Source organism: Apium graveolens, chromosome 3 (genome assembly GCF_009905375.1).
Source record: "Apium graveolens cultivar Ventura chromosome 3, ASM990537v1, whole genome shotgun sequence".
In the NCBI taxonomy this organism is placed as follows: Eukaryota; Viridiplantae; Streptophyta; class Magnoliopsida; order Apiales; family Apiaceae; genus Apium; species Apium graveolens.
The window spans coordinates 290,378,137-290,395,332 of NC_133649.1; positions in this window are offsets into that span (position 1 = coordinate 290,378,137).

The following is a 17,196-nucleotide window of genomic DNA, read 5'->3' on the forward strand; positions in this document are numbered from 1 at the left end:
TTGCCTCCTTCTATCTCTCTCTCTAGCCTCTCTAAGATGTAGAGCTTCTAGGGTTTTTCTCTAAAAACGTGATTAACTTCTTAACCCTAAAAATATACATCTTAATGTATATATGGAGAGAGGAGATTCGGGCATAACCTTAATCATAATGGGCTTCTAAAAGGACCCATTCTGATTTTGGGTTTAGATTATTATTAAATTCGAATTCTGATATATATACAATTAATCAAGTCTCACTTAATTAATTTAATAATTAAATTTGAATTAATAATAATAAAATATTCAAATTTATAATTTAAATAACACCCCGTTTTAAACGTTCTTTGTGTATGACCCTTTAGGTTATTTTTACGTTGACAATAATTTAATTTTCTAATAATAAAATTATAAACAATGAGAGGCATCTAGTAATACATCATTGCTCCCAAAGTAATAATAATAATTGGTGATTCAATTAAACCTTTCGTGAATAATGTACAATGTAATATAATCCCTTTAGCCTTATATTGTAACAACCCAAATCTGGGGTCAAGATTTGGTGTCACGAAACAATCTTTACATAAAGTAAAAGAATATTCAATTAACCCCTTGATTCCGGATCGTTTACAGGTTATGGTGTGAAACAAGAATTTAACCTTCTACAATTCACAAAAACTACAATATGAGTGTAAATACCTTTACACAAATGCTCTTGTCTTACTCTTCTAACATCTTCGATCTCCCGCAGCAGAGATTTCCCTATCTTCTGCTGTCTATCAAAGCTATTCACTTTTATCCTTATCTATTTCTGGCAGAAAAAAATTTTACAAAGCAAGAGTGAGCCAAAAATGTCCAGCAAGTATATAATTTGAGTTTCAAGCATTAATACCAAAGGAAAATTTTCCGGACAAAATCTTTAAACAATTTTAAACAATTTTATTTATTTAAGTGAATTGAGCGAATAAACATTGGCTGTCACCAGCCTTCAACTATAAGTCCAAAGTGACAAGCGATTCCCAAATTCTTCTCCAGAATCAGGGTTTTGTCCGGTTGTGGAATCATAAAACCTTTCGAGAGAGAATGTCATTAATGGTGATCAACAACAAATTAGACTGGACATTAGTTTGCACTTATACCCTGCTGATCAGTCAGAATATAGTGTATATCTATACCCAACCGTATAGATCCTTTCAGGTACGTAGGCTCTATCGCCCAAGGGTCCGGTCCATTCCCGACTCATAGGATCCAGCTCATCACTGGCCCTTACAGTAAATATCCAGCCCATAGAGTGTTTTGATGTCAAATCATTTTGAATTCAAAACATCCCAATTCAGGGTTCGCAAATAACCCGAAGAATGGGCATTTGCTCAAGAGAGCAATCGAATTATAGGAACAATAATGAAAAGAACATGCATAATTAGAGTAATTGCAGCGTAATATAAAACAGTTAACTATTCTGAACTTAGAATAGGAACGAATAAATATTTCCAGTATTTTAAAAGAAAAATCAGGAATACTTGCCTCAATAAGCTTTAATCGCTATTACTAGTTGACTTTGATTCGACTTGAACGTTCGGCTTTATAGTCAAATTACTATTCCATTATGGATACAATCCTATCCTTCATGTCATTCGATTGGAATCTTGTTGAATCTGATAATTAATCACTAGATCATTCCTAGTCCAACGTCAAATCTCGGGTCTTCCGACTAGGACCTACAGGGTTAAAATACCCTAATTTAGATAATCATCTCGCTCAACATCACGTCCCTATCACTTCTACCCATACGGTTTCAAAACCACTCATATTTACATGTATTATTGAAATACACATAGCAGTTATGGCTTGATCTTTCAAAACTCGGTTCGGTATTTAATTTCGGAAAATACGTATATTTGTCATTTTGAAAAATACGGTAATCGATTGTTCACAAAATATCTTGTCACATCACATAAGAAGGTTTCGTAAATTTAATTATATATCCTAGTTCGACGTCTCCGATAATTAGAAGTTACATTCTCGTATTTTCGGAATTAATTTTCCCAAAAATCGGGCAGCGTTTCCTTTATTTATCGGCCTACCCGTCGAATCATTTCGACGTCAATCACAACAACAAACAATCCAATTCGCAATCCCAAACACCGGTACGTTTTATAATAGAAAAATTCTATTTTTCATTTTGAAATTAATTTTATTTATTTATAATTTAGGTCTCAGAATTGATCATCATCGTCCACCGTCGGCTCACCGAGGCTCATCGCCGAAGGCGGTAAAATTCGCGGGTTCCCGTTTATAACGGATGTCCGACACGAATTTCACCGATATATCAAAATAATACTGCCATAAAAATATATTTTATTTTCACGAACCAATCAATTAATTTTCTGCAGAAATTTAGTATTATAAAATAATTAAAAGAATCCAAATCGACCACGTGCATACAACATGCAGCCACAGGAAAACATCCTGCCACCAACATGCGCAAACACGCGCGGGCAGCTGGAAGAACACGAAACCGGAAACAGGTGACACAGGCGGCACATACACACACATATTTCATACACACACGCACTCACAACACTGTAACACATACACATATACACGCACGCATACTCACACATGCAGCACAGACACACACAAGCAACACACGCAGCTGCAATCCTCCCACGCGCCACCACCTTGCCGGAAAATAGCGAGGGGCGGCGACCGGAATGAAAGAAACCGAAGCACAGTAATTACCGAGAATCAAGACAGGAAAGACGATGACAGAGGGAGGAGAGGGATGGAATCGAACAGAGAGGAGGAGAGATTAAAGGGAGAGAAGAGAGTTTGGAGAGAGAATCAGACAGAGAGAGAGACTAGAGGTCGAGGGAGGGGGTGTAGGGATGAAATTGGGGGTTTTGTTCCCCCCCTTTTTTTTCTTTTATTCTTGTTATTATCCTGACTTGTACCGCACTTACTGATTTTAACGAATAATTTACGAGTAACAACACCCGAAAATTTATTAGAACAAATTTAAAATTCTCAAGATAATTTAAAACAAATACTCTAAAATTTTGAAGATTTTTGAATCATTCTAGCATTTAATATAGACTTTACATTTAAATGCGATCAGAAAATTATTTAAAGATAAATGATCAATAAAATATTAATTTCTCAATTTTATACACTACTAAAAATTATAAATAAAATTATAAAGCAACAAAAATAATTTTAGAAACAATTTTAGCATTTATGAAAATAAATATTCAATAAAATCATTTTAAAAACAAAATAAATTTATGCAGCTCGATAATTAATTATACAATTAATGTTCGCACTCAACCAATCAAACACAAATAATATAGCAAGACATAGCTGATAGAACTATCGCACATTTTATTTAATAATTCTATACTTTCATTTACATATCGGATCCAAAAATAGATTACTTAAACGCTTAGGAACTAAAAAGATGATACGATTTTAATATCAAATTTGGATAATTATCAAAACAGAGCTTCCTATAAAATACTTTATACAACAATAGGGTAATAATATCTCACCTTTTGAGAATACGGATTTTTATCGGACTATAAAATGATTTGCGTATCGAAAATTTCACGCCGGGACTCATACGGATCAAACCGTACCCCAGATCGAAAAAGTCAAAACATGAAAAGTGTTCAGAATTATCAGATTAGGTTATAAACAAGTTTTCGGAAGGTTTCGGGTTGAAAAAATGCAAAAATGGTTGAAGTGGAACGATTTCAGATTCTAAAAAGAAATTTTATAATTATGTAAAAATAATCATTATTAATTCTATAAATTCCTATAAATTCACATAAAAATTCAAAAAAAATTCCCAGAAAAATACCAAAATTATTTATATTTTATTCTGGATAATTAAAGATTAAAATATCTAAATTTTATCAGAAATAAACTTCCAAATATTAATATCAATAATCAAATAATTCACCAAAATTCACATAATAAATATTTATTGATAAAAATAATTACGTAATATTTCTCGGACGTTACATCCTTCCCCTCTTAAAAGGATTATGTCCTCAGAATCATGCTAAGGAACATACCATGATAATTTCCAAGTATCTCTCTTATAATTTCTCAGGTTTCATCACTCTAATCACAACTCAACGGTCTCTTACCGGCATCAAATCTATCAGTTACTCACGTAACCTGAATTACATCTCCATTTCATACATATGGAGCTAAATAACTCTTCATAGTCATACACCTATGAACGTCTTATGAACTCGTTATACCTGTGACAACAAGACCAACTCATTCACAATTGTTCTATCTATCTCACTATTTCAAAGGACTAACTTAATTTGCACTAACCTTTTTTTCTTTCTAATTTTAATAGTTCGTGTTCATGAACTTTCTATTTTCATCGACTGTTCTACTTTACATTTCAGGCCTCTTTCTATTCGATTAGCCTGACCCATGGTCGTTTTCAATCGTATTCGAGAATCTTTAATCGGTCTCTTGCATTTTTTATCCATCTGCGCCCAGTATACTGAGCTTATGGCATCTGATGCCGCGAAATATTCTAAATCTATTCAAAAACTAAAATTTAAAGGAAAATCTCGGCAATCGCGTTTAACTCACCACTTTGTAGTATATCTCAATTTCTTTTCCATCACCATCAAGTATATTCATCAAGCAAGAATCTTTTACTATCTGAAGGAAAATACATTAGTTTGGAACAGAATGAATCAGAACTTTATTCAAACCCGAACTCTTGGTACTAGTACTCATTTTGTTGTCATATCAAATTAGATATTAATATGAACTTTGATGCTCATCACATTCTATACTAAGTCAACATCAGTCATCTATATCAATACCACCTTTGATATCTAACAACAAAGTAAGTATCAGTAGAATCCAGAAGTCGGATCAAAACCTGTTCTTCAATTTCTAACTTTTCAAATTCCTTTACTCATTCCCCGATAATCCTAATGATAATCACTCTTTCTTTGCTACTCAAGACATTTGTCCTTAGATGGACCTTTTCTGTTGAATAGTTAACCACACAACTGGAGTTCATAATCAGTTACAACCAGAGTTCATACCTTTGAAGTTGAGAATGCGGTTGCTACTTTTCAGCCCTTCACATGCATATCTTCAGGCGTTCAACTTGGTCTTCCTTAGTCCTGGAATGGGCGAGGATGTTATCAATAAATACAATCACATTATCCAAATACTCCTGGTACATTATGTTCATTTAATCTTCAGACTTACAATTTCTAATAATCGATGTGTAACTTCATACCTCCCTTCTCTTTTTCCATGACCACTTTTGTGCATAGCACGAAACACTCTTTATCTCATTATTCCTTCATTCCACACTCTTGAAGTTTCCTTAACTCATTACTTTATCCCTACTAGGACATACGATACAGGGCTTTTGTCACTAGCTTGACTCTGTGTAGTAACCGATGAGAAATTCTTACCTCATTCCCCGAGGTAACCTTGGTAAATCATTCGTTAGAACCTTTGGGACTTCACATTGATATTAGATTCATTGTAACGCTCTTTTCTAATAGTTTGCCACTAATACTTTTTTTTAATCTTCCCTGTTAACACGTATTCTCGGAATGAATTCCTACCTTCAATTATCGGCATTTCACCTCATTCTCCTAACAGTTCTGGCATAACCGACATTCCCAAATTGCATATTTCCTGGATTATTTTATAAAATTTCTTAATCGTCCTTTTGATTCCACTTCTTTTCTTCATTATTTCTCCATTCTGATTATTTATTATCTCTTTTAAACATAACTAATTTCTTTTTCTTAGTAATATTAATCTGTTTATTATTGGATAGATCATTTCCGGAGTTCACACCGGAATGAAGACTTTTATTTATAATATTTAAATTTTTACTAACAAAATTATTAAAATTCATCGATAGCTATTTTCTTAACCTTGCTTAAATCATCACTGATCGCATCTTTGGCTTTCCCCAATTGATCAACATTTCTTTTTCGCGATTTCACATGTGGACTTCATAAATCTTTGTTTTACATCGGATACTAGGATTTATGAGCTTTCCACTATTTTACAGCAACTCCCATTCAATTGCCACTCAAATTGAGTATGCATTCAAGTCCTTCCTGGAACACTATTACAGATGATAACTGCTCTTTGTTTTGTCTTACACCTTCAGTTCTTAGAAATATTCTTCTCATTCGCATGTACCAATAACTTTCTGTTCCTCTTATGTATCTGAAAGGGCGTATTCTTCTGGATAAAACCTTGACATGTCTGCAGTAACGTCTCGCTAATCCTGCTGAACTCTCAATTTCTGCTAATGCCATCACTTTCTTCAAATTGATAATTGCTTTGATTTCAGTTCTGAAAATCATGTCAGAGTTTGACTCAATCTAATTGGAATCGATCTCCATTTAACTAATCATTAGTTGGTAAAGTTGATCAATTAAATCCTTTACCTGACCACTTAAACCAAGTGCTGACTAGCTACTGGAATCAAAGACCAATTATATAAAGTCGGTTTGGTCATAACAACTTTCTCAAGAACCGGGATCGCAATCATTTGGAGTACTAACGAGAACGACAATATATTTCTTTTCCCTTAAATGTAGGGTAATTTCTAAAAATTTGGGCAGCACTTCCCCTATATCATCGACTACCAGTTTGACTCAAGCCGAAACCATCAATCAATAAAAGCATCCACAATCATACCCATCCACTTTTATCAACCAAATTCATCCATTCACTATAACTCAAACTGTAATGTTTTGATCAGCACCTGTGCTATTAATTACATAGCATCTATCTTTTGAATTGAACTAATGTCTTGAACCAACAAGGATTAATATACTTTTCTCAGTTCTTTCAGAATATTACAAAATGTCATTAATGAATTTATCTCGTTGTTTTTCAAGGATTTTATTTCACGATTCTTTTAACTTATTTCTTGTCATTACCAATTGTGTACAGTTACTTTTAAGAATTATGCCGCATCATTCAACCAGTTACAACAATCATCTATCTTGGACGATACACATTCAATTTTATTAACTAATATGTTTATCTTTTAATAACCATGCACGATTTTCATTATTATCATCGTAATCTGATAGAAACTTAATCATTATATCATTATTTCTTAAAAGATTTCACAATCGAGTCACCATTGCTTCATCTTCACTTATGTTTCTGTATCAAACTTTCGTCACTGGCTCGACTATGGTGCTAAATTTATCATAACTTATTTACTCAGATTAGAGAACCTCATAATTTCCTGAAGGACACGTTCGAAATTTGGTTGCCATTAAGATTTCTTCTATCTGGAATCTTCACGACAAATATCTTTTCGCGACGAAGGGATGCTTCACGTATTAACCACATGTCTAAGTCATTGTTCAGAACTCCCTTAATCTTTGATTGTCGTTCCGACACTCGTTCGCTTTTTCTGATGCATACCACCTTACTTTCTTATTTTATAACTAATTTATTCGTTACGATTCACTAATGATATTTTTCTTGTCAAAATCTTCTGATTTGAAGTGCATCGCATTAATGTAATCTACCATACTGATGAGATCCTCATAACACGAACAACTGTCAGATTTGATGTCTTTGCCACGACCGCGTTGTCAGTGTGTCCATTCTTCCTTGCTCGCAAATGTCCATCATTTATCGGCTTGCAATCATATCCTCCTTCGACATGTAATTCTACCTGTCGCACGGTACTATTTTATTTCTTTTATAATCGTCAGAGAACAGACTCGATGCAAGAGGAGAGTTTGTGAATATGATTTTGATTGAAAAACGGAATAAGGAATAACAATGCAACAAACGATTGGAAGAATTTGTAAATCAGAAAATTGAAGAAAAATGAGTGAAGAATGAGAAAACCATATTCGTACTCAAGATGGTCAGTCATTCATACTATATGGCATACAACACATGATTAGGTGGCATCCCACCCGACTCTTCGTCATTTCGACAAAGCGTCATACAACAACACTGTTTGTCTCAATCAGGAATCAATAATTTGAGAAGAGAAACAATTCAGATGGAATACAATAAATTTTCTTTCGTTTTCGCCTCATATGAGTTATCAATAGAAGAAGCTCACATGTATTCAAGAATCAAGAAGAACATATACTATCGTATTAGAGGAAAGAATGTCAATGTTGATTGTCGTCCACGCTTCACTTACGTATGCCTTCAAGAATCATTGGAACAAAAGATTCACCATTTAGGTCACATTACAACTTCAGAATATCGTCTGGAAATGCCTCTACGCTAAATGCTTTAACAATTCGATCATAATTGCACTCCCACAAAATTTATAATCATTGCTTCTGATTTCATCCATACTGTGTAAAATAACCATTGATCACACAACGCCTCAATTTCGTCGGTAGAAATACGATTCTTCTCCAATCATCTAAATGATTCTTCCATTTTCTTCAATCATCTTCCGTCCATTCGAATCACGAATCTCATTAAATTTTAATATTTTTATAAATTGGGTAAATAATATTTTAACATGTTTATTCAATTATTGATTTTATTAAACAAAGTTTACTCTCGTCTTTTACGGAAAACTTTAAACTTTCTTCTTACTAGTGGGTCTACTTGGTCCTCCAAGTCTAATTCCATTCTTCTTTTTAAGTCATTTTCTGTTTGTAATAACAAGAACATAAATAGTAATTCGACAACCAAATTTTATAACTCATTCCATGCAAAAAAATTCTGAAAGTTAATTAAGAAAATCTTTTCTGAAATCTCATTTTATAGTTTTGGAAATCAAATATTTGATCGTCATTACTATATAAGTTACTTGCTATTTTTATGATTCACCAATGAAATATCTAATTAAAATAATGCCCATATAAGGGTCTCTCTACTTTGTTACTTCTTCCACTTTTCCTTGGATTCTGCTCGCACTTATTGGTCGACGAAACTTCATTTACCGTCGTATATCATTTTATTCACAATTCTACCGCAACGCTGACATTTAGTATTATTTTTTATATCCGCATCATCGTCCTTGACGTTGTACCTGCAACCACCCATGCAATTCAACATTCTTTCTGTAGATAAGGTCGTACCTTCTTACTAGTCTTATCTACACCTAGTAAGGTAGACATCATTCCTCGCGCAGCGCCCGATATGTGATGAGAATCCTCTCACAACGGTGGAACCTTTGCAATTTGAAACTTTGGCTCTTCCTCAGATTCCATCAACTTGTTGCGTTCGGCGTGGAGCTCGTCCTACTACCTAATTCTAAGTTAAATCGTACCAATACTCACCTAGCTTCCCTTATATAAGTGCTCACAAAATCAATCGCATTTTCTTCAAAACCACATGAAAAGTAGGGTAACATACCCAGTCTCTGTCGATCCGTCAATTCCTCATTATTGTAGGATCTGAGAACTCAATATACCTATAACGTTGCGATATTCGCCTTACACTTTCTCAACAATCCTATCTTATCAACTCCATATCGGATCTGCCAACCCTAATTAGCACTCAACTCAACTTAATATGAGTATGCCTAGGGTCTTTCCTACCTCAGATGGCCTATTATTCCTATCTTACGCTCACCTATTCTTATTTCAGTGACCAATAACCTGTAGCTCTGATACCAACTTGTAACAACCCAAATTCGGGGTCAAGATTTGGTGTCACGAAACAATGATACCCTTTATTCCGGATCATTTACAGGTTATATTGTGAAACACGAATTTAACCTTCTACAATTCAGAACAACTACAATACGAGTGTAAATACCTTTACACAAATGCTCTTGTCTTATTAATCTAACATCTTCGATCTCCCGCAGCGGAGATTTCCCTATCTTCTGTTGTCTATCAATGCTATTCACTTTTATCCTTATCTGTTTCTGGAAGAAATAAAATTTATAAAGCAAGAGTGAGCTAAAAATGCCCAGCAAGTATATAATTTGAGTTTCAAGCATTAATACCAAAGGAAAATTTTCCGGACAAAATCTTCAAACAATTTTAAATAATTCTATTTATTTGAGTGAATTGAGCGAATAACCATTGGCTGTCACCAACCTTCAACTATAAGTCCAAAGTGACAAGCGATTCCCAAATTCTTCTCCAGAATCAGGGTTTTGTCCGGTTTTGGAATCATAAAACCTTTCAAGAGAAAATGTCGTTAATGGAGATCAACAACAAATTAAACTGGACACTAGTTCATACTTATACCATGCTCATCAGTCAGGATATAGTATAGATCTATACCCAACCGTATAGATCCATTCAGGTACCTAGGCTCTATCGCCCAAGGGTCCGGTCAATCCCCGGCCCATAGGATCCAGCTCATCACTGGCCCTTACAGTAAACATCTAGCCCGTAGAGTGTTTTGATGTAAAATCATTTTGAATTCAAAACATCCCAATTCAGGGTTTGTAAATAACCCGAATAATGGGCATTTGCTCATGAGAGCAATCGAATTATAGGAACAATAATGAAAAAAACATGCATAATCAGAGTAATTGCAGCGAAATATAAAACAGTTAACTATTTTGAACTTAGAATAGGAGCGAATAAATATTTACAGTATTTTAAAAGAAAAATCAGGAATACTTGCCTCAATAAGCTTTAATCGCTATTACTAGTTGACTTTGATTCGACTTGAACGTTCGGCTTTATCATCAAATTACTATTACATTCTGGATACAATCATATCCTTCATGTCCTTCGATTGGAATCTTGTTGAATCTGATAATTAATCATTAGATCATTCCTAGTCCAACGTCAAATCTCGGGTCTTCCGACTAGGACCTACAGGGTTAAAATACCCTAATTTAGATAATCGTCTCGCTCAACATCACATCCCTGTCACTTCTACCCATACGGTTTCACAACCCACTCATATTTATATGTATTATTGAAATACACATAGCAGTTATGGCTTGCTCCTTCAAAATTCGGTTCGGTATTTAATTTCGGAAAATACGTATATTTGTCATTTTGAAAAATAGGGTAATCGATTGTTCACAAAATATCTTGTCACGTCACGTAAGTAGGTTTCGTAAAATTTAATTATATATCCTCATTCGACGTCTTTGATAATTACAGGTTACGTTCCCGTATTTTCGGAATTAATTTTCCCGAAAATGGGGCAGCATTTCCTTTATTTATCGGCCTACCCGTCGAATCATTTCGACGTCAATCACAACAACAAACAATCGAATTCGCAATCCCAAACACTGGTACGTTTTATAATAGCAAAATTCTATTTTTCATTTCGAAATTAAATTTATTTATTTATAATTTAGGACTCAGAATTAATCATCATCATCCACCGTCGACTCGTCGAGGATTATCGCCGACGGCGGTAAAATTCTCGGGTTCCCGTTTATAACGGATGTCCGACACGAATTTCACCGATATATCAAAATAATCCTCGCATAAAAATATATTTAATTTTCACGAACCAATCAATTAATTTTCTGCAGAAATTTAGTATTATAAAATAATTAAAAGAATCCAAATCGAACACGCGCATACAACAGGAAGCCACAGGAAAACATCCCGCCACCAACACGCGCAAACACGCGCGGGCGGCTGGAAGAACACGAAACCGGAAACAGGTAACACAGGCGGCACATACACACATGTATTTCACACACACGCACACACAACACTGTAACACATACACATATACATGCACGCATACTCACGCATGCAACACAGACACACACAAGCAACACACGCTGCTACAATGCTCCCACGCGCCACCACCTCGCCGGAAAACAGCGAGGGGCGGTGGTCGGAATGAAAGAAACCGAAGCACAGTAATTACCAAGAATCAGGACAGGAAAGACGATGACAGAGGGAGGAGAGGGATGGAATCGAACAGAGAGGAGGAGATATTAAAGGGAGAGAAGAGAGTTTGGAGAGAGAATCAGAGAGAGAGACTAGAGGTCGAGGGAGGGGGGGTGCAGGGTTGAAATTGGAGGTTTTGTTCCCCCTTTTTTTTCTTTTATTCTTGTTATTATCCTAACTCGTACCGCACTTACTGATTTTAACGAATAATTTACGAGTAACAACACCCCGGAAATTTATCAGAACAAATTTAAAATTCTCAAGATAATTTAAAACTAATACTCTAAAATTTTGATGATTTTTGAATCATTCGAGCATTTAAAACAAACTTTACATTTAAATGCGATCAGAAAATTATTTAAAGATAAATGATCAATAAAATATTGATTTCTCAATTTTATAAACTACTAAAAATAATAAATAAAATTATAAAACAACAAAAAAAATTTGAGAAACAATTTTAGAATTTATGAAAATAAATATTCAATAAAATCATTTTAAAAACAAAATAAATTTATACAGCTCGATAATTAATTATACAATTAATTTTCGCACTCAACCAATCAAACACAAATAATATAGCAACACATAGCTGATGGAACTATCGCACATTTTATTTAATAATTCGATACTTTCATTTACATATCGGATCCGAAAATAGATTACTTAGTCGCTAAGTAACTAAAAAGACGATACGATTTTAATACCAAATTTGGATAATTATCAAAACAGAGCTTCCTATAAAATATTTTATACAACAATAGGGTAATAATATCTTACCTTTTGAGAATACGGATTTTTATCGGACTATAAAATGATTTGCGTATCGAAAATTTCACGACGGGACTCATACGGATCAAACCGTACCCCGGATCGAAAAAATCAAAACATGAAAAGTGTTCAGAATTATCATATTAGGTTAGGAAGGAGTTTTTGGAAGGTTTCGCGTTGTAAAAACGCAAAAATAGTTGAAGTGGAACGATTTCTGATTCTAAAAAGAAATTTTATAATTATGTAAATTCACAGAAATTCACATAATAAATTCTATAAATTCTTATAAATTCACATAACAATAATACTTGACCAGGGACCTTTAGGAATATCAATACTATTATCATAATCTCATTTCTAAGTCATGTACTTAGAGATATATATTTACATATCATATTCCAAGGACATTTATTAATCTAATATTTTATTGCAGAAAATAAAGATATAATAAATTACTAAAGAATAATCCATAGAATCATAATTAATAATCCAAATGTTTCATAATATAAACATAATAGTGTTGTCTCTAGGGCACAAACACTAACAACAACAAGTCCTTCTATGCATCAGACAATACCCATTTATGCATGTTCTCGTTCCCACAATAACACTTCAAAGGACCCCGTTCATATCCCTACCAAACATCCGAACTCACATGATACTCATTATCAATGATAACGGTCTGAATAACGGGACCCGGTAATATGTTCTCCATCCTCAAACTATAAACATGAAAATAATTCAATAAGTTAATCGTAAACAAGTGGACAAAATTGTATAAGCTATTCTAACGGCAACAATCCACAACAAATCTCAATCATATAATCACAATTATGAACATTCAACAATTTGCATAATGTGGTTGTACATATACACCAACATATTTTATCAGATTCACCAAAAACGTTTAAATCCTAAATATCTATATAAATTTCGGTAGAGTAATACACCAAAATCGCACATATACACATCCAAATCCCCAACAAATCACAAACAAACTCCAATAACATACATAATCCTCTACTGTAATCACCAATTATCGATTATCCACAATTATATACGGTTATATATGCAAAAACCGTATGCATAATCAAGAACGTAGTGAAACAATTCAAAACTGTGCGAAAAAACTCGAATTAGATACATAATCGAATATATTATTATACGTACATGCAAATTACACAATCAATAATTGGTGATTATAAACTTATAAACCTAAAAATTAGAATATTGATTATAAAACGAATCTTGATGCAGTTGGAGTGGAGAAATCGAAGAGAAAGTGATGAACAACAAGAACCGGTCATAATTCGCCATTGAATCACCTTCAACTCGCTCAGAGAATGTTTTCAATTTTGAATTATATCAATAAAATGCTCAACGGGTCGTCTAAACCCGTTTAATGTATTTTCCAAGTCTTCCGCATATATTATGCGCGGAAGGGTATTAAGGGTAAAAAACTAATTACTCGTTCCGCGGATATTATACGCGGAAGGGAAGAAATTTGTTTCCTTCCTACGAAAAATATATTAACGGAGCATGATAAATTTTTTTTAAATTTTGGCAATTATATTAACGGTCCAACAACTAGGAAGTAGTGTGCTTGTTAAACATTTTATAACACACAATTATCGGGGGAACATGACCTACTAATGACTACTAACTTGCTATTAACGCTGAAAACATGAATCTAACTTGCGAAGTACCAACAAGCAATTGATACAATCAGTTGATCACTTATCAATTGTATGGTTCAAACGATATTTTTACCTATTAGCGACTGCTCTTATTAAATTTTGTGTGGCTGCCCTAATGTTTTGCGTACGTAATGCATAAAAAAGTTAGGGCAGAATCTTGGTAAAATGTCACACGTATTAAAAATAGGGTGAAGGACAAATTTAGCCTATTTTTACACAAAATTGACAAAAATAACCAATTTCTGAAAAGTTGGCCAACTTTAGCCGATGGGATACCTAACTGTTAGTGGAGTATCCACTTTATACAAGATACCCAACTGACAGTGGAGTATCCCATATATGAAATACCCAACTACCAGTGGAGTATCTTATACAAATTAGGATACCCAACTGATAGTGGAGTATTCAATCGGCCAAAATTGGCCACTTTTTTCAGAATGGCTATTTTTGTTAAATTTTTTCAAAAATCGGCTATTTTTATCATTTTTTCGGAATTCCATGCGGGTCCGACTGCTGTAGCCACCAGTAAAAAAAGAACCAAGCTGCCATTGTTTTCTTTTGCTTTTGTTTGCACCTATACCTGAATTGGTTTTGCATTCCATTTCTAACAGTACCCTGTACACCTCATTTGTACCACATAATTATGATTAAATTTCTGCCTGGTAAAATGGATTGTTAAAAAAAACAAAATATACATTTGATTTTAAGATAAATAAATAAATAAAATATGATTTTATTTATTTATTTATTTAAAATTCAAACATTAATTTTATTTTTCCAAAATTAAATATTGATATTAAATTAACTAAATAAATGATTTGAGTTTCATTTATTCATTTAATAAAAAGCAATTTTTAATTTATTTATTTTAAAATCAATTGTGATTTAGTATTAAACAAATAAATGAATTAATTTCCATTTTTTCATTTAATAAAAAATCAGTCATTGATTAAAAATAAATTTTGTAAATCCTTTAGTTGTACTCCTCTGTATCTACAGGCCTCCTAATCTCCATGATTTCGTACCTTAATATATTTCCAGTCTCCGCGACTACAAAAACCACTTAACTGTGTTCCTAAAAATAATACTCCGTTCCCTTTCACGTATCACTGATGTCTAGTGCACGAGTCTGGTTCACGGACGACTAGTTCCGCTCTCAGGCCTTTGTATTATACCCGTACAAACCACTGTTAAGTCTTCTACCAAATATAAACAACTACACTAGGAATTCTTGAGGTCTTCACACTGATTCTGATAACTGCTTCAAATAACTCCAACCTTATTCCTCCGATGCCTGAACATATTAATGAACTTCATACGGATCACCGTTGACGTCCTCTTCATTGCAGCTAACAAAACCTTTTGTGCATATACCTGAAAAGTGGATTTTATATCCACTTGGAATGTAATAACCCCAATTTTTGGAATTTGTGAAACCCTGATGAATAGTAACTTTTGCTGATGATGCTGATTAAGGAAAATTATCAGACCACGATATATAGGAGTACTGTTATGGAAATTTTAAGATCGTATTAGTATACCATAAAGTAAATAAGTGTATGTAAAGATTGTCAGAATCCAAATTCGAACACTTTGATTTTTCCCGAAAATCCACCAGATACCGAAAGAATTGAGTATAAGGTAACATGATTAAAATGATTTTAATTCAAGGATTATAAGAGAGGATCATAAAAGGAATATAATATATTGAGAAAGGTTAAGGGAACCCAAGTAATAAGATCTCGGATATGATCCCTCAAATGATTAGTAAGAACGAACGATAAACGAGTCGTAAAACAATTAAACGACAGGTAATGCAAGAGAGATTAGTGCAAGGATTAAGGATGTTAATCAAGCAACTAAGCAAGGATTAGCATGAAAGATGCTTCCACCACCAATTGATGACAAGTGGCAATTGATGAAGTCACCAAGGTGATGTCATGCTTAGTCACACTCCACTCACTTTATTGAACCAATTAATCACCCAAATATCCCATTCACTTCCATTTTCCACCACAAACTCATTTAGCAAAGTAAAAACCCTCCCAAGAACAAGTGCTCTCGGCTTCTTCATCCTAAAGAAGAAAAAAATTCCAAAAAATCAAGATTCAAGCTTTGTTAAATTACAAGGTAAATATCCAAGGTTCCTTATGATTAGTTATAGCTATCCTAGAAGTTTAAGCCTCCAATTCTTCATGAATCTCTTCCAATAAATCAAGGAAGAAGATGATGAATAGTGTTTTCAAGATTACTAACTTTATTTTCTTTGATTTCCTTTAAGATCCAAGCATTCTTAAGCTATCTCAAGGCTTCTTAAGGCTTCCTAGCTACTCTAATCACTCCAAGGAAGGTATAACCCCTCCAAACCCTAGCTTTACTTTGATTATTAGGTTTGGTTTTGTTGATTATAGTTCATGAGAGAATGATTCATGTATATTTAGAGTTTGGTTGGATTTGTAATGAGTTTGGGTTGTAAATCTTGGTTAGTGGTTAATGAACCTTAAGTATAGTTAGTAGCTCTTGTTGTGATTGAATAAGATGGATAAAACATGAAGTAATGGACTGATTTAATAGGATTTGGATGAAGTTTGGTTGTATGGTTGATTTGTGGTTGAATGATGGTGTAATGGTGTTGATTGGTGGTGGTTTAATATTGAATTGATTGGCTAAAAATTTGGGAATTGCTAGTTATAGCCGTCGTAATGCCCAATTTTCCTTAGACTGTTTTTGTTCTTAACTTCAGGACCCGTGCACTCACTGTTAGATTCCGACCATAGCCATGTTTAGATAGTTCATGTTACGAGCTTCGTTTTGATATGTTGTTTGCTTGAATCCGATGTACGGTTTAGGAGAAACGACCATTTTAAGTAACGGCGTTTCGCGAACGAACCATTACCCCTCGC